This window comes from Zalophus californianus, chromosome 12 (genome assembly GCF_009762305.2).
Source record: "Zalophus californianus isolate mZalCal1 chromosome 12, mZalCal1.pri.v2, whole genome shotgun sequence".
NCBI classification, from domain to species: domain Eukaryota; kingdom Metazoa; phylum Chordata; class Mammalia; order Carnivora; family Otariidae; genus Zalophus; species Zalophus californianus.
In genome coordinates this window covers 53,099,553-53,118,984 of record NC_045606.1, presented here as the reverse complement: position 1 = coordinate 53,118,984, position 19,432 = coordinate 53,099,553, and the positions used below count along the sequence as shown (strand labels likewise).

General features: G+C 39.2%; 1 protein-coding gene across 1 annotated transcript in view; it reads right to left on the bottom strand.

Moving 5' to 3' along the window:
- The window catches only part of DNAH11 (dynein axonemal heavy chain 11), a 327,809-nt gene that overhangs the window by 277,564 nt on the left and 30,813 nt on the right, over nt 1-19,432 (bottom strand). The window lies entirely within an intron of this gene.

Below are 19,432 nucleotides of genomic sequence, written 5' to 3'. Positions count from 1 at the left end.
TTCAATAGGAAAGTTGTCTGTTTTGTTTTTCATGGAGCAGAAAGCCTAGCAAGCAACACTAGTTCTTCAGGTGAGGAGTAAAATCACAGGTCTGTAAGAAAGCACCATTAGTGATACAGATGAAACTCAATGCTCTTCCATTTGCCCAGTGTGTTAATATGCAGTTAACAACCCCCAGTTTCCTCTTAACACTAACCATCCACTCTCATAATCAGAAAGAACGAAACCAGGGGCGCCTGGGTGGCTCAGTTGGTTAAACGACTGCCTTCGGCTCGGGTCATGATCCTGGAGTCCCGGGATCGAGTCCCGCATCGGGCTCCCTGCTCGGCAGGGAGTCTGCTTCTCCCTCTGACCCTCTTCCCTCTCGTGCTATCTCTCATTCTCTCTCTCTCTCTCTCTAATAAATAAATAAATAAATCTTTAAAAAAAAAAAAAGAACGAAACCATCAGACAGTAACTATCATCTGCAGGGCAGTGCAATTCACGGTGAAGATGTCCCAGAAATTCACGTGCACTTTGGGCTTTCCAAACTGCCACACATTTAATGTAATGAAGTCCTCTATTACCTCTGTAAATTAAGCCTGATCTATTAATAACGGCCGTAATGACAGCTAACATTCAGTTTTCTGTTCTAAATGCTGTACATTTTTAACTCAATTTGCACAACACATGATGTAGGTAATACTGTTTCCATTTTACAGATGACAAAACAAACTCAGAGAAGTTAAATCATCTGCCCACAGTCACACCATAGCTAAGTGGTAGAACCAGAATTTCAAACCTGGCAACCATAATGTTTCTATGTTTCTATGAAGAACTGCCCCCTTGTGTGGACTCTAACATGCCCTGAGTAGAGAGAGTAATGGCAACGTCCTAGGGCACTGTGTGTCATACACAATGTTATATTTAGCATCAAGAGGAAGTCTCCAGGTCTGAATGAGACAGTCTCTTCATCCAAGCATCATTTTTTAAAAGTAAACACAACCTCCCAACAAGTCGTAACAAGCCTAACTTATCCCTCCTCTCAGTATGGCAACAAGAAACTTCCAACTTAAGATGCTCAAATATTATTTAAACAATTAGTACTTAACATCTCAGCGAGGGGAAAATGCAAATTTCTATCCCAACTATCTCTCCCTCTCTCCCAAACTGTTTTACTCATTCAAGCCAAATTCAGAATGGCCAAAGGCACCACTCCCCATCAAGTCCCACAGATAATTCAAACTCATCTTGCACAAATCTCAATTCACCATCTACTCTATAAAGCAGCTCTTTTAAAAGACACCCAAACAAATTTTGGCCATCTCCTTTGCTCTCCTAACCACCTCTTGAGCACGTCCACTATGCTTCCTCTGTCCAGGTGTCACTCTGGTCTAAATCACCATCACCACTCACCTGGATTTCTGCTAATCACTTTCCAACTACTTTCTCGGCCTCTATTACTGTCTCTCTGAATAATTCCTCAAAGTGCCATTGGAATAAGCTTTCTAAAATAGAGGTCTGGTCCCTCTAATTTTTTTTTTAAAGATTTTATTTGAGAGAGAGATAGCGAGAGATAGAGCACAATCAGGGGACGGGAGAAGCAGGCTCCCTGCTAAGCAGTGAGCCTGACTTGACTCAGGGCTCGATCCCAGGACCCCCCCCAGATCATGACCTGAGCTAAAGGCAGACACTTAACCAACCGAGCCACCCAGGCGCCCCTGTCACTCTAATTTTTAATCCTCCAATTCATAAGCCTTATTTTTTAAGATAACGTCTCAAAGTCTTACCATACTCTACAAAACCCCATGTGATCTGGACCGCATGTATTACTCTGAACTATTCCAGGAACTTCTCTCCCTTTACACAATAGGATCCTGTCACACCTGCCTTGTCACATCCTCTCTCTGCAGGATACAATTTCCCACTAATCCCTTTCTTTTTACCTAGTCTTCACCTGCTTAATTTCTACTTATTTTTCAGTTCTATTTATCTTTCAGTTACCTTCTCAATTTCCTTCCACCTCCTTTGGCAAGGGGCCCTTCACAAATGCTCTCAGAGCTCTCTGTACGTTAGATATCCTAGCACTGAGCACCGCGGGTAACTGCCTACCTGTATTAGTCCCTGGATTCAAAGCTCCGGGAGTATAATGAATAGGTTTAGTTTTCAGAGTTACAGTACCAGTATTTAATGGGGTTCTTATAGCACATAGCTGTTTCTCAACAAATACTTATTAAAGCATAAACGATATGCCAGTATTACTCAAGGGTCACTATAGACTTTTTTTTTCCTTCATCCTGACAACTGCAAAATTGTCCTCATTAGTGACGTGGGAAAGAGTTTTAGCCAGAGACATGCACTGGTTTGACTTAGCTCCAAAAAGGCATTCATGCTGCTGGGGGAAACACAGACCCTGAGGGAGCCTGAAAGGGGCTGAGGAAGCAGTTTCAGGGCAAATGCAGTAATTCGGGTCAGAGAGGAGATCTGGATATATTTTCAGGGTTTATCTGACAGAACCTGATGTTTATCATGAGAAAAAGAACAAGGTCATGAATGACTCCAAGGTTATGCACCATGTAGCCCAGTAGGTGGAGAAGACCGGGAAGAGCAGGTTTGAGTACAGGTAGAGGTTCAGTTTTGCAAGTTCATTTTGAGACGTCTATCAAATATTTAAGCACAGACATGGAGTGGGCAGCTGAAGATACGCTATGGGTTTACCATTATGTAGCTTTCGGGTGATGTTCTTCATGCAAATTGAGGCACTTACCCTCTTTCTATTTCTGAGAGTTCTTATCAGAAATGGACATTGAATTTGGTAAAATGTTTTTCATGCATCAGTTAACACAATAATGTTTTTCTTCTTCAGCCTGTTAATATGCGCATTTTCAAATACTAAACCAGCCTTGCATCCCTAGAAAAACCTCACTTGCACATGGGGTGTGCCCTTTCTCTGTACTGCTGAATTCTGTTTACTAATACTTTAAGAATTCTTATGTCTGCCTTTATGAGGAAAAATAGTATTTTTTTTTTTTTTTTTGCATTATCTTCTCTGGTCTGAGTATTGGGGTAGTAACTACTAGCATCATAGGACAAATTAGCAAGTGTTCCCTCCTCTTGTATTTCTGGAAGACACTGTGTAGAACTGATGTTAATCTTAAATATTTGGAGAAATTCTCCAGTGAAATAGTCTGGGCCTGGACATTTCCTTTTGGAGAGTGTTTTTAAAATCACAAATCCAATTTCCTTAATAGTTATAGTATTATTCAAATTTTCTGTTTCATTCATTACAAGAAAAAAATGTCAACTATGTGTGGGGGTGGATGTTACCTAAAATTGTGATAATCATTTCTCCATCTATGCCTATGTCAACTCACTATGCTGCACAACTAAAACTAATACAGTATTATGCATAAGTTTGAAAAGTTATTTCTTATTGGATGATTTGTTAATAGTTCTGGTTTTTGAGGAATTGGTCCAGTTCTTCTAGGTGCCAAATTTATGCGTGTAGAGGTTGCTTCTTGTTTTGATATTGCCTATTATTCTTTTAATGTCTGCAGAGGATGTAGTGGTAGCCCATTTTATTCCTGATAATGGTAACGTGCCTTCTCACTTTTTTCTTTATCTTTCAAGAATTAACTTAGTTTCAGTGATTTTTCTCCATTTTTTAAATTTCATAGACTTTGCTCTTTATTATTTCTTTCTGGTTGCTTTGTACCTTTTTTGCTCTTCTTTTCTTTAGATTCTTAAAGTGGAAACCTAGATTACCAATTTGACACTTTGCTTTTTTTAATGCATGCATTTTCAGGGCTATCAATTTCCCTCTGAGAACTGCTTTGGCTGTTCCCACAGATTTTGGTATGTTTTATTTTCATTTTCATTAAGTTCTCTATTTTTTTTTTCCCTTGAGACTACTTCTTTGACCCATGGGATATTTAAAGATGTGCTTTCCAGTTTCGGAGTGCTGAAATTTTCCTATTATGTTTCCATTATTGATTTCTTTTTGATTCCACTTTCAAAAAAGAACATACTCTGTACCATTTCACATCTCTTGTATTTGTTAAGGTTGTCTATGGCCCAGGATATGGTATATCATGGTCTACGTTTCATGAGCATTTGAAAAGAATGTGAGTTCTGGTGTTGTTGCATGGAGTGTTCTATAAGTGTTGACTAGATCCTCCTGGTTGATGGTATTGAATCCTTCCATATCCTTGCTAATTTCCTATCTGCTTGTTCTTTCAATTTCTCAGGAGGGAGCAATGAGGTCTCCAACTTGAACTGTGAATTTGTCTATTTTTCTTTTTGGTTCCATCAGTTTTTGAATCACATGTTTTATTACTATCTTCTTTGGTGCATACACATTTAGGATTGCTAGATCTCTTAGGTGGATTGACCCTTTTATCATTATATAATGTCCCGGTCCAGTAATTTTATTTTTTGCTATGAAATCTACTTTATCTGATATTTATATAGCCATCACTGCTTTCTTTTGATTCACATTTCCATGATATGCCTTTTTCTGCCCTTTTAGTTTTAATCTACATATATGGTTAGATTTAGAGTTTCTGAAAGAAAGCATACAGTAGGGTCTTATTTTTTTAATCCACTCGGGCAAGCTCTTTTTGTATTTTGACCATTTACATTTAAGGTAATTATTGCTACATTAAGGTTTAATTCTGCCACTTTCTTTTTTTCTTTTCAGTTGGTTTTCTCCATTTCTAGCTTTTTTCTGTAGCTCTCTAGGAATTTTCTTTAGAATTACATTTGATGTATCCATAGTGTTTTAAATGTATCTCTTTGTATTTCTCTAGATGTTACGTATCTAGATACATATATACATTTTTACATTATATGTACATTAGTTATCACTGTCTAATGTTATCATCTTTCACCAGTTCAAGTAAAATATAAAATCTTAGCTCCCACAACCAATGAGTCAAGGAAGAAATCAAAAAGGAAATGAAAACTATGTTGACACAAGAGTTCTAGGAAGATGACAGAGTAGAAGGATCCTGAGCTCACCTCTACCCATGACACACTGAGGCAACAGATACATATAAGGCAAGTCCTTCTGAAAATGGCCTGAAGAATAACAGAACAGATCATCCATAGCTAAAGACAAAAAAGGAGCCACACCGAGAAGGTAAGAAGCTAGCAGAGATGGAGTTTGTGAACCGAACCCCTGGTGCAGGGACCTACAAGTGGAAAGGATATCCCAAGTGTGAAGGTCCTCCCTGAGGAAGAAAGAGATCAAGCCACACATTAAGCACCCCAGGCCTTGGGAACCTCTACCTAAAGACGAGCCCCCATAACACAAGGCTCTGAACAGGGCTTAACTCCAGGAAAGCCAGGGTGTTATAGGAAACTGAGACTTCTCCTAAAGGGCCAGAATGCTGTACCACTCTGTCCAAGGCCCAGCACAGAGAAGTTTGTAAAGTACTTGGGTTATAAGTGAAGATTTACTGACTAGTTTTAGGACATGTAAAGGGGCAGGGATCTATAAGGGCTTTCTCAAAGAATGTAAGTGCTAGTGGGTGCCATTTTTCTTGCCCTCCTTCCGCCCAGCTGGCTGGGGGCTTGCTAGAGCCCATTCTGACACTCGCCATCTGCAATGCTAGCATTGTTCACCTCACCCAAGCATTCCCCTGCAGACCCACCTGCCCAGGCATGCATCGCTCCAAAGCAGCTCCTACCCCTGACACACCTGGCAGGCAGTCCTAGCCAGGACTGGCACCCCCACAAGAGGCTCCTGGAAGGGGGTGCAGAGAGGGAGCTACACCCACAGCAGCTACACCCTGGCCTCTCAGCCAGCTGTGCCAGAAGCTAATCCTACCCACCAGGCAAGCCTGCAGCAGGTATAGCCAGGCCTCTCAGCCAGCCACAGCTGGGGCCAGCCATGTCCACCAAGGCCCAGGCTGTACTCAGGGCCAGTAAATGCAGACAGTTAGGCTGGGGGCCAGCAGCAATCACCAGCACAACTCCAGCAGGTGCAGCCCAGTCACAACAGGAGGGGGCATACAGCCCACAGAGGGGACACCCCTGGACCACCTGGTGCTGGTGATGAGGGGGCACTGTACTACTGGGCCCCACAGGATGCCTTCTAAATAGCACCATTACCTTCAAGACCAGGAGACATAGCTGACCTTACTAATACATAGAAACAAAGAGATTGAGACAAAATGAGGAGACAGAGGAATATGTTCCAAACAAAGTAAAAAAAATAAAACCTCAAAAAAATACCTAAGTGAAATGGAGATATATGATCAATTACATAAAGAGTTCAAAATAATGGTCATAAAGTTTCTCACTGAATTTGAGAAGAGTGGATGAACTCAGTGACAACTACAACAAAGAAATAGAAAATATAAGAAAAAGACCCAATCAGAGCTAAAGAATATTATAAAGGAAAAATACAGTAGAAGGAATCAACAGCAGATTAGAGGATGCAGAAGAATGGATCAATGATCTGAAAGACAGTGTACTGGAAAGTACTCAAACTGAAGAGCAAAAAGAAAAAAAATGAGCATATATTAAGGTACCTCTGAGACAAAATCAGGCATACCAACATTTACATTATAGGAGTACCAGAAGGACAGAGAGAGATAGGGGCAGAACGCTTATCTGAAGAAGTAATAGTTAAAAATTTCCCTAAACTGGGGAAGGAAACAGACATCCAGGAAACACAACCCCAAACAAGATGAACCCAAGGAGATCCACACCAAGACACAACAATTAAAATGTCACAAATTAAAGAAAAAGGAATCTTAAGAGCAGCAGGAGAAAACAAATTACTATGTACAAGGGAAACCTTATAAGGCTATCAGCTAATTTTTCAGCAGAGACTTTGTACCAGAACAAAGTGGCAAGATACATTCAAGGTGAAAGGCAAAAACCTACAATCAAGAATATTCAACCCAGCAAGGTTATCACTCAACACTGAAGGAGAAAGCTTCCCAGAGAAACAAAAGCAGTTCATCACCACTAAACCAGCCTTATATGAAATGTTAACAGGACTTCTTTAATCAGAAAAGGCAAAGCCATAAATAGAAGAAAATTATGAAAAGAAAAAATTTCACCAGTAAAAGCAACAGAAGTTAAAGTAGATCAATCACTTATAAAGCTAGCATGAAGATTAAAAGCAAAATCAATCATACCTACAAAAATTAGTTAAGGGATACATAGAATAAAAAGATGAAAAATAGAACATCTGTAGCTTTATATACATAAAACACACAGTAGGAAATAAAATGTAGTGTTTTCAGAATGTGTTTGAACTTAACTGACCATCAACTTAATAAAGGCTGCTATAAACACAAGATATTAAATATGAACTTCATGGTAACCACAAACCAAATAAGTATGATACACAAAGAACTTACAGAAAGGAACCCAAGCATAACATTAAACAAAGCCATCAAGTAACTAGGGAAAAGAGCAAAAGAATAAACAAGAACTATAAAAACCACCAAAGAACAACTAAAATGGCACTAAATGCATACCTATCAGTAGCTGCTCTAAATGTAAATGGTCCAAATACTCCCATCAAAAGACATAGGATACTGAATGGAAAATAAAAGGGGATTCATCTATATGCTGCTTACAAGAGACTCACTTCAAATCTAAAGACACATACAAACTGCAAGTGAAGGGCTGGAAAAGACATTCAGTGCAAATGGGAGTGGGGAAAAAAAAAAAGCTGGATGGCAATACTTATAGCAGACAAAACAGCATTTACAGCAATGACTGTTAACAAGAGACAAAGGCATTACATAATGATAAAGGAATCAATCCAGCAAGAGCATATAACAATTGTAAATATCTATGCACCTAAATGTTTAATATATAAACAGAAATATATAAAGCAAATACTGACATAAATGGAGAAACTGACAGTAATACATTAGATTTTAACACCCTGCTTACATCATTGGATAGAGCATCCAGACAAAAAATCAGTAAACACACACACACACACACACACACACACACACACACACCAAACAACAGTGGCTTTGAACAACACATTTGGCCAGATGGACCTAACAGATACGTACAGAACATTCCATCTAAATATAGCCAAATACACATCCTTTTCAAGTGCACACAGAACATTCTCCAGGGTAGATTATATATATTAGGCCACAAAACTAGTCTTGATAAATTTAAGAGGATGGAAATCCTATCAAGCATCTTTACTGACCACAACAGTATTAAACTAGAAAGTACAAGAAAAACTGCAAAATACAAACACATGGAGACTAACACATGCTACTCAACAACCAATGGGTCAATAAAGAAAAAGAGGAAATAAAAAAATACCTGAAGACAAATAAAATGGAAACACAATGGTTCAAGATCTTTGAGACAATGCAAAAGCAGTTCTAAGAGGGAAATTTATAGTAATACAGGCTTACCTCAAGAAAAACCAGAGAAATCTCAAACAATCTACCCTCACACCTAAAGGAACTAGGAAAAAAAGAAAACCCAAAGTTCGTAGCAGGAAATCAAGATCAGAGAAGAAATAAAAACTAAAAAAATGAAAATAAGATCAGATCAATGAATCTATGAGCTGGTTCTGTGAAACAATGAACAAAAATGATAAATCTTTAGCCAGGCTCATCAAGGAAAGAAGAAAACTCAAACATAATCAGAAGTAAAAGAGGAAAAATAACCAATGTCACAGAGATACAAAGGATTAAAAGAGACCACTATGAAAAACAACACACCAATGAAGTGGACAACCTGGAAGAAATCAAAAGATTCCTAGAAACATGCTATCTTCTAAGACTAGGTGTGAAAGAAATACAAAATCTGAACAGACCAATTACTAGTAACAAAAATGCATCAGTAACTAAAAAACCCCCAAACAAAAGTCCAGGACCAGGTAGCTTCACAGGTGAATTCTACCACTTATTTTTTTTCCACCACACAGTTAAAGAAGAGTTAATAACTGTCCTTTTCTAACTATTCCAAAAAAAATCTACGAGGAAGAAATGCTTCCCAGTTCTTTCTATGAGGTCAGCATACTGATACCAAAAACATTACAAAGAGAATAATAACAGGCCAATATCCTTGATGAATATAATTGCAAAAATTCTCAACAAAATATTAGCAAACCAAAATCAACAACACGACTCATTCACCATGACCAAGGATACATCAACAAAAGGAAAGATAAAAATCCTATTATCATCATCTCAATATATACAGAAAAAGCATCTAACAAATTCCAACATCCATTCATGACAAAACTCTCAACAAAGTAGTTTTAGAGGGAACATAACCTCACCCTTTTAGAAGGAACACACCTCACCTTAATAAAGACTATATGACAAACCTGCGGATAATATCATTCTCAAAGGTAAAAAGGTGAAAGCTTTTCTTTTAAGATCAGGAACAAAACAAGTACGTCCTCTCTCACCACTTTTATTCAACATATTACTGGAAGTCCTCGCCACAGCAATCAGGTAAGAAAAATAAATAAAAGGCATCCAAATTGGTAAGGAAGAAGTAAAACTGTCACTATTTGCAGATGACATGGTACTATATATATATAAAACCCTTCGGATGCCATCAAAAAAACAAAACAAACAAAAAAACTATTAGAATAAATGAATTCAGTGAAGTTCCAGGATACCAAGTTAATATACAGAAATCTGTTGCATTTCTATAGTAACAAACCAGCAGGAGAAAAATTAAGAAAACAATCCCATTTAAAACTGCCTAAGAATAAAATACCTAAGAATAAATTTAACCAAGGACATCAAAGACCTTTATGCTGGACCTTTACCTAACAAAGAAAATTCCAAAACTGGATGGCTTTCCTGGTGAACACTACCAAACATTTAAAGAAGAATTAACACCAATCCTTCTTAAAATCTTCCAAAAGATTGTAGAAGAGAAAATACTCCTAACTCATTCTATGAGGGAAACATCACCCTGATAACAAAGCCAAATAAAAATATTACAAGAAGGGAAAACTATAGACTGGTATTCCTCTTAAGTACTGATGCAAAAACACTCAACAAAAACTAGCAAGTAGAATCCATCATATTAAAGGAATTATACACCATGACCAAGTAGATTTATTCCTGGAATGCAAGGATGGCAAGCGAAAATCAATGTAGTTCATCACATTAATAAACTGAAGGGAAAAAAACCTCAATCATCACAATTGATGCAAAAAAACATAAAATTCAACACCTTTTTATGACACAATCACTCAACAAAGTAAAGAATGGAAGAAAACTTCCTCAACATGATAAAGGCCACCTATCAAAATGAACAGGAAATATTTTCAGTGTTTAAAGGCTAAAATCTTTTCCCCTAAGGTCAGGAACAGGACAGGATGCCCACTTTTACCACTTTCATTCGACATAACGTTAAAAGTGCTAGCCAGAACAATCAGGTAAAAAAAAAGCAACAAAAACAAAAAGAAAGAAATTAAAAGTATCCAAAGTGGAAATTAAGACGTGAAATGATCTCTTGACAGACTGAAGGATTTTATACGCAGAAAAACCTGACGATTCTGTGCCCCTCCTCCAAAAAAACTATTAGTGGTAATATATTCATCGAAGTCACAGGAGACAAAATCAAAATGCAAGCATCAGTTGCATTTCCATATATTACTGATGAACAATAAAAGTGATTCTTCCAAGATATCCAAAAATTTTTAATATTTTGTTTGAGAGAGAGAGCACAAGCAGGGAAGAGAGTGATAAAAAGCGTTCCTGCAAGCACGGAGCCTGATGTGGGACTCGATCCCAGGATCCTGAGATCATGACTTGAGCCAAAGGTAGTGGCTTAATCGAATGAGCCACCCAGATGTCCCAAGACATACAAAAATTAACTCAAAGTAGATCAAGACCTAAATATAAGAGTTAAAGCATGAAATTCTTATAAGAAAATACTGGAGAAAATCTTCACAACATTGGATTTGGCAATCATTTCTTGGATATGACATCAAAAGGAAAAGACAACAAAAGAAAAAATGGCTAAATCTGACTTCAAAGTTAAAAACTATTTTGCATCAAAAAACACTATCAGGAAAGTGTAAAGATAATGCAAAGAAAGGGAGAAACTATTTGCAAATCTTCTATCTAATGAGGAATTAATGTCCAGAATATAGGAAAAACTATAAAAATCCAATTAAAAAAAAAAAAACGGGCACAAGACTTGAACAGACATTTCTTCACAGATATAAAAATGGGGTGCCTGGGTGGCTCAGTGGTTAAACATCTGCCTTTAGCTCAGGTCATGATCCCAGGGTCCTGGGATCGAGCCCCACATCAGGCTCCCTGCTCTGCAGGAAGCCTGCTTCTCCCTCTCCCACTCCACCTGCCTGTGTTCCTTCTCTTGCTGTGTCTCTGTCAAATGACTAAATAATAAAAAAATGGCCAATAGTTACTTTAAAAAAAGGCCAACATCACTAGTTATTAGGGAAATGTAAATCAAACCACAATGAGTTATAACTTCACAGCCATTAGGATGGCTAAGAGAAAGAAAGAGAGAGAGAGAGAAAGAAAAATAGAAAAAAGAAAGAAAATTAGTAAGTGTTGGTGAGGACATGGTGAGAGAAGGGAAAAGGGAAGGGGGAAAGGGAAAAGGGAAAGGGAAAAAGGGAAAAGAGAAAGGGGAAAGGGAAAGAAAGGGAAAGGGGAAGAAAAGGAAAAGAAAAGAAAAAAGAAAGAGAAAATTAGTAAGTGTTGGTGAGGACATGGCAACCTTGGAATCCTTCTCCACTGCTGGTGGCAAAGCAAAATTGTTCAACCACTATGGAAAAGTTTAGAAATTCCTCAAAAAGTTAAAAAGCGGAGCGCTTGCATGGCTCAGTTGGTTAAGCGCCTGCCTCTGGCTCAGGTAACGATCCTATGGGACAGAGCCCCATGCTGGGCTCCATACTCAGTGGGGAGTGTACCTCTCCCTCTCCCTCTGCTACTCCCCTTGCTTATGCGCTCGCTCTGTGTCAAATAAACAAAATCTTTAAGGAAAAAAATTTAAGTATAAAATTACCACACGATCAAACTTTTTTTTTTTTTTTTTTTAAGATTTACTTATTTGAGAGAGAGAGTGTGAGTGAGAGTGAGTGCATAGGGGCGGAGGGTAGGGACAGAAGGAGAGGAAGAAAGAATCTCCTGCTGACTCCCAAAGAGCATGTGAGCCCAATGTGGGGCTCAATCCAAGGACCCTGAGATCATGACCTGAACCAAAATCAAGAGTTGGACACTTAACCAACTGAGCCACCCAGGAGCCCCACAATCAAGCATTTCTAATACCAGGTATATACCGCAAAGAAGAGAAAGGACTCAAACAAATACATACATACTATTGTTCATAGCACCATTATTCACAAGAGTAAAAGGTAGAAACAACCCAAGTATTCATCAATAAATGAATTTCAGGGGGAGAAGATGGCAGAGGAGTAGGAGACCTAAACTTCGTCTGGTCCCAGGAATTCAGCTAAATAGGTATCAAACCATTCTGAACACCTACGAACTCAACAGGAGATGGAAGAAAAGAATAGCAGCAACTCTCTGAACAGAAAAACGACCACTTTCTGGAAGGTAGGACGTGCAGAGAAGTGAATCCGAGGTGATATTTGGGAAGACAGACCGCGGGGGAGGGAGCCTCCATCAGCCGCAACCAGCAAGTGATAGAGCCACGGAGCACAAAATTTTAACTTTTAGAAGTCGGCTCCGCTGAGGGACATCGCTCCAGTGGCTAAGTGGGGGGTGGAACCCTTGCTGGGACAGTGTGGTCTCAGGACCCTCGGGGTCACAGAAAAACTGGGGGTACCTGAGTGCGGCAGAGCTCCCAGGTATCACAGCGGGGAAGCCGGCTGCAGAGACGGAGCCGAGGAGCAGGCTCTCAGCTCGGGGTTGCCATAAACTGTGATCAGTGACAGTCGGGCCACTGCTCCTCCAGCAGGGACCCAACAAGCGGCAGAGCCAGGGAGACTCCCCTTCCTCCCCTGGCAGGAGCGGCGCAGGAGCGCACCGCAGGGATCTGCTGGGTTTGGAGACTCCACATGGGGTCGTGTGCCAGGGACAGAAATGCTCCGTCACAGGCCGGGTGAGCACAGAGTGCGGCCGGAGACTGGGGAGACAGGAGTGACTGCTTTTCTCTAGGGGCACACTGAGGAGCAGGGCCCCGAGTTCTCGGCTCCACCAGGGCAGAGATTGGGAGGACGCCATTTTCACTCTCGTCCTCCAAAGCTGTACAGAAAGCTTGCAGGGAACAAAAGCTACCCAGAGCAAATGGAGCAGATGACTTAGCCAGGACCAGCAAGGGCGGGGCAATTCCGCCTCCGGCAAAGACATTTGGGAACCACGGCAACAGGCCCCTCCCCGAGAAGATCAGCAAGAACAACCAGCCAAGACCAAGTTTACCGATCAATGAAAACGGCAGAACTCCAGAGCTAGGGGAACACTGCACATAGAATTAGTGGCTTTTTTCCCAAGATTCTTTAGTCTTTCAAAGTTAATTTAACTTTTTTTTTCTTTTTCCCTTTTTCAACCATCTTATCAATCCCTTTTTTAAAAAATCTTTTATAATTTTCATCTTTACAGTCATATTCCATACCTTCATCATATTTACCCTTATTTTTGTACATATATGTTTTTCTTTCTTTAAAATGTTGGGAGGCACTTTCTTCTAACAGACCAAAATACACCCAAAATCTAGTGTGGGGCACTGATCTATGCACCAGCCTGATATTTGATCATATTCTGTTTTCTTTTGGTTTGTTTGTTTTTATCATTTCGGTTTTTTTTTTCTTTTTTCTTTCTTTCCCTTTCTTTTCCCCCCAGTTTCAGGTCCCTTCTGATTTGTTTGGTGTATATTTTTCTGGGGTTGTTCTTACACTGTTAGCATTTTGTTCTCTCATTCATCTAGTCTCCTCTGGACAAAATGACAAGATGGAAAAAATCACCTCAACAAAAAGAACAAGAGGCAGTACCGACTGCCAGTGACCTAATCAATACAGACATTAGTATGATGTCAGAACTAGAGTTCAGAATGATGATTTTAAAGATACTAGCTGGGCTTGAAAAAAGCATGGAAGATATTAGAGAAACCCTTTCTGGAAAAATAAAAGAACTAAAATCTAAACAAGTCAAAATCAAAACGGCTATTAATGAGGTGCAATAAAAAATGGAGTCTCTAACTGCAAGGATAAATGAGGCAGAAGAGAGAATTAGCGATATAGAAGACCAAATGATGGAAAATAAAGAAGCTGAGACAAAGAGAGACAAACAACTACTGGATCACGAGGGGAGAATTCGAGAGATAAGCGATACCATAAGAGAAAACAATATTAGAATATTTGGAATTCCAGAAGAACAAGAAAGAAAGAGAGGGGCAGAAGGTATATTGGAGCAAATATAGCAGAGAACTTCCCTAATGTGGGGAAGGAAACAGGCATCAAAACCCAGAAGGCAGAGAACCCCCCTCAAAAATCAATAAAAATAGGTCAACACCCTGACATCTAATAATAAAATTCTGAATCTCAGAGACAAAGAGAAAATCCTGAAAGCAGCTCAGGAGAAGAGATCTGTAACCTACAATGGTAGAAACATTAGATTGGCAACAGACCTATCCACAGAGACCTGGCAGGCCAGAAAGGGTTGGCATGATATATTCAAAGCACTAAATGAGAAAAATATGCAGCCAAGAATACTATATCCAGCTAGGCTGCCATTGAAGGAGAGAGAAGGAAAGATAAAAAGCTTCCAGGACAAACAAAAACTAAAAGAATTTGCAAACATGAAACCAGTTCTACAAGAAATATTGAAAGGGGTCCTCTAAGCAAAGAGAGAGCCTAAAAGTAACAGAGACCAGAAAGGAACACAGACAATATACAGTAACAGCCACCTTACAGGCAATACAATGGCACTAAATTAATATCTTTCAATAGTTACCCTGAATGTAAATGGGCTAAATGCCCCAATCAAAACACACAGGCTATCAGACTGGATAAAAAAACAAGACCGATCGATATGCTGTCTGTAGAAGACTCATTTTAGACCCAAAGACACCCCCAGATTGAGAGTGAGGGGGTGGAAAACCATTTACCATGCTAATGGACACCAAAAGAAAGCTGGGGTGGCAATTCTTATATCAGACAACTTAGATTTTATAAACCAAAGATTATAATAAGAGAGGAGGAAGGACACTATATCCTACTTAAAGGGTCTATCCAACAAGAAGATATGACAATTGTAAATATCTATGCCCTTAACATGGGAGCAGCCAATGATATAAGCCAATTAATAACAAAAGCAAAGAAACACATCGACAACAATATAATAATAGTGGGGGACTTTAACACCCCCCTCATTGAAATGCACAGATCATCTAAGCAAAAGATCAACAAGGAAATAAAGACTTTAAATAACACACTGGACCAAATGGACTTCACGGATATATTCAGAACATTCCATCCCAAAGCAAGAGAATACACATTCTTCTCTAGTGCCTATGGAACATTCTCCAGAATAGATCACATCCTAGGTCACAAATCAGGTCTCAACCGGTACCAAAAGATTGGGATCATTCCCTGCATATTTTCAGACCACAATGCTCTGAAACTAGAGCTCAGTCATAAGAGGAAAGTCAGAAAGAACTCAAACACATGGAGGCTAAACAGCATCCTACTAAAGAATGAATGGGTCAACCAGGAAATTAAAGAAGAATTAAAAAAATTCATGGAAACCAATGAAAATGAAAACACTACTGTTCAAAATCTTTGGGATACAGCAAAGGCAGTACTAAGAGGAAAGTATATAGCAATATAAGCCTTTTTCAAGACACAAGAAAGGTCTCAAATACACAACCTAACCCTACACCTAAAGGAGCCGGAGAAAGCACAGCAAATAAAGCCTAAACCCAGCAGGAGAAGAGAAATAATAAAGATCAGAGCAGAAATCAATGAAACAGAAACCAAAAGAACAGGAGAACAGATCAATGAAACTAGGAGCTGGTTCTTTGAAAGAATTAACAAGATTGATAAAGCCCTGGCCAGACTTATCCGAAAGAAAAGAGAAATGACCCAAATCAACAAAATCATGAATGAAAGAGGAGAGATCACAACCAACACCAAAGAAATACAAACAATTATAAGAACATATTATGAGCAACTCTATGCCAGCACATTAGATAACCTGGAAGAAATGGGTGCATTCCTAGAGATGTATCAACTACCAAAACTGAACCAGGAAGAAAGAGAAAACCAGAAAAGACCTATAACCACTAAGGAAATTGAAGCAGTCATCAAAAATCTCCCAAGAAACAAAAGCCCAGGGCCAGATGGCTTCCCAGGGGAAATCTACTGAACATTTCAAGAAGAATTAATACCTATTCTTTGGAAACTGTTCCAAAAAATAGAAATGGAAGGAAAACTTCCAAACTCGTTTTATGAGGCCACCATTACCTTGATCCCAAAACCAAAGACCCCATCAAAAAGGAGAATTACAGACCAATATCCTTGATGAACATGGATGCAAAAATTCTCACCAAAATACCACCCAACAGGATCCAACAGTACATTAAAAGGATTATTCACCACGACCAAGTGGGAATTATCCCTGGGCTGCAAGATTGGTTCAACATCCACAAATCAATCAACGTGATATATTACATTAATAAAAGAAAGAACAAGAATCATATGATCCTCTCAATAGATGCAGAAAAAGCATCTGGCAAAGTACAGCACCCTTTCCTGATCAAAACTCTTCAGAGTACATGGATAGAGGGTACATATCTCAATATCATAAAAGCAATCCATGAAAAACCCACAGCAAATATCATACTCAATGGGGAAAACCTGAGAGCTTTCCCTGTAAGGTCAGGAACATGGCAGGGATGCCCGCTATCACCACTGCTATTCAACATAGTATTAGAAGTCCTAGCCACAGCAATCAGACAACAAAAAGAAATCAAAGGCATCCAAATTGGCAAAGAAGAAGTCAAACTCTTACTGTTTGCAGATGATATGATACTTTATGTGGAAAACCCAAAAGACTCCACCCCAAAGCTGCCAGAACTCATACAGGAATTCAGTAAAGTGGCAGGATATAAAATCAATGCACAGAAATCAGTGGCATTCCTATACACCGACAACAAGACAGAAGAAAGAGAAATTAACGAGTCGATCCCATTTACAATTGCACCCAAAACCGTAAGATACCTAGGAATAAATCTAACCAAAGAGGCAAAGAATCTGTATTCAGAAAACTATAAAATACTCATGAAAGGAATTGAGGAAGACACCAAGAAATGGAAAAACGTTCCATGCTCATGGATTGGAAGAACAAATATTGTGAAGATGTCAAGGCTACCTAGAGCAATCTACACATTCAAAGCAATCCCTATCAAAATACCATCAACTTTTGTCAAAGAAATGGAGCAAATCATCCTAAAATTTGTATGGAACCAGAAAAGACCCCGAATAGCCAGAGTAATGTTGAAAAAGAAAAGCAAAGCTGGTGGCATCACAATTCTGGACTTCAAGCTCTATTACAAAGCTGTAATCATCAAGACAGTATGGTACTGGCACAAAAACAGACACATAGATCAATGGAACAGAATCGAGAGCCCAGAAATGGACCCTCAACTCTATGGTCAACTAATTTTTGACAAAGCAGGAAAGAATGTCCAATGGAAAAAAGACAGTGCTTCAACAAATGGTGCTGGGAAAATTGGACAGCCACTGGCAGAAGAATGAAACTGGACCATTTCTTTACACCACACACAAAAATAGACTCCAAATGGTTGAAAGACCTAAATGTGAGACAGGACTCCATCAAAATCCTAAAGGAGAACACAGGCAGCAACTCTTTGACCTAAGTTGCAGCAACTTCTTCCTAGAAACATCACCAAAGGCAAGGGAAGCAAGGGCAAAAATGAACTATTGGGATTTCATCAAGATAAAAAGCTTTTGCACAGCAAAAGAAACACTCAACAAAACCAAAAGACAACTGACAGAATGGGAGAAGATATTTGCAAATAACATTATCAGATGAAGGCTAGTATCCAAAATCTATAAAGAACTTCTTAAACTCAACACCCAAAGAACAAATGATCCAATCAAGAAATGGGCAGAAGACACGAACAGACATTTTTCCAAAGAAGACATCCAAATGGCCGACAGACACATGAAAAAGTGCTCAACATCACTTGGCATCAGGGAAATACAAATCAAAACCTCAATGAGATATCACCTCACACCAGTCAGAATGGCTAAAATTAACAAGTCAGGAAACAACAGATGCTGGCGGGGATGCGGAGAAAGGGGAACACTTCCACACGGATGGTGGGAATGCAAGCTGGGGCAGCCACTCCGGAAAACAATAGGGAGGTTCCTCAAAAAGTTGAAAATAGAGCTACCATACGACCCAGCAATTGCACTACTGGGTATTTACCACAAAGATACAAACTTAGGGATCTGAAGGGGTACGTGCACCCCGATGTTTATAGCAGCAATGTCCACAATAGCCAAACTACGGAAGAAGCCAAGATGTCCATCGACAGATGAATGGATAAAGAAGATGTGGTGTGTGTGTTTGTGTGTGTGTGTGTGTGTGTGTGTATATAATGCAATATTATGCAGCCATCAAAAGGAATGAAATCTTGCAATCTGCAATTTTGTGGATGGAACTGGAGGGTATTATGCTGAGCGAAATAAATCAATCAGAGAAAGACATGTATCATATGATCTCACTGATATGAGGAATTCTTAATCTCAGGAAACAAACTGAGGGTTGCTGGTGAGGGATGGGCTGGCTGGGTGACAGACACTGGGGAAGGTATATGCTATGGTGAGTGCTGTGAATTGCAATAAGACTTGTGTCACAGACCTGTACCTCTGAAACAAATAATACATTATAGGTTAAAAAGAAAAAAAAAAGAAGATAGTAGGAAGGGAAAAATGAAGGGGGGCAAATCAGAGGGGTAGACAAACCATGAGACTATGGACTCTGAGAAACAAACTGAGGGTTCTATGGGGGGTGGTGGGTTAGCCTGGTGATGGGTATTGAAGAGGGCACGTACTGCACGGAGCACTGGGTGATATACGCAAACAATGAATCATGGAACACTACATCAAAAACTAATGATGTAATATGTGATTAACATAAAAAAATTAATAAATGAATTTCAGCATTTACATATATCTAGCCTTGAAAAAAAATGAAATCTCGACACATGCTATAATATGGATGAACCTTGAAGACATTACACTAAGTGAAATAAGCCAGACACAAAGGACATTGTATCAGTCCACTAAACATGAGATATGTAAAAGAAATATGTTCAGGGACAGAAAGCAGAATAGAGATCACCAGAGACTGAGGGGAGGAGGCAAGGGAGAGTTGTCATTTAATGGGTACAGAGTTTTCAGGTGAGATGATAAAAAGTGTTCTGGAAGTGGATAATGATTGTACAATACTATGAATATACT